At 36.6% G+C, this 546-nt stretch overlaps 1 protein-coding gene across 7 annotated transcripts in view; it reads left to right on the top strand.

Annotated features, from left to right (window-relative positions):
- arhgef1 (Rho guanine nucleotide exchange factor (GEF) 1) overlaps positions 1-546 on the top strand; it is a 40,040-nt gene that overhangs the window by 25,002 nt on the left and 14,492 nt on the right. The window lies entirely within an intron of this gene.

Genomic DNA, 546 nt, shown 5'->3' with positions numbered 1-546 from the left:
ACCCCCTCCACTCCCACTCCTTATCCATAGATCGATCACATCTTAACTAATCAAACCTAAGAGCATGTCTGCATGTTTCAAGACAAAGTGGTTGGGCATGGGCTGCCAGTGGTGCATTGTGGGACGTTGTGTGTGAAAACGGTGGTGGTAGAAATGAGTTTCCCATGTCTACAAACTTTCACCCGTACAGGGACGTGAATGTTCTCTGATCGCAGACTAACCCCCCCTCTCTGTGACCACAGAAGCTCTGATTGCACCCTTCTTATCTCACCTGTGTGTTTCCCAAAAGGCTACATCCAGATTACTAGGGGTGATAAAGGATTACTAATGTATATTACTATACTATACTACATTACTTGTATATTACTTGTAAAGCAGAATATATACCAAAGATATTAAATAATTTTGTTATACTATGTGTGTATATATATATATATATATATATAGAGAGAGAGAGAGAGAGAGAACATGAAACATTTGTTCTAGGCTCAAACAGTTTGTGCATATATAAATATATATAAATAAATATATATATAATTGTATATA

This window comes from Cynoglossus semilaevis, chromosome 13 (assembly GCF_000523025.1).
Source record: "Cynoglossus semilaevis isolate Cse_v1.0 chromosome 13, Cse_v1.0, whole genome shotgun sequence".
In the NCBI taxonomy this organism is placed as follows: domain Eukaryota; kingdom Metazoa; phylum Chordata; class Actinopteri; order Pleuronectiformes; family Cynoglossidae; genus Cynoglossus; species Cynoglossus semilaevis.
The sequence above is the reverse complement of the archived record's forward strand: the minus strand, read 5'-3'. Positions and strand labels throughout refer to the sequence as shown.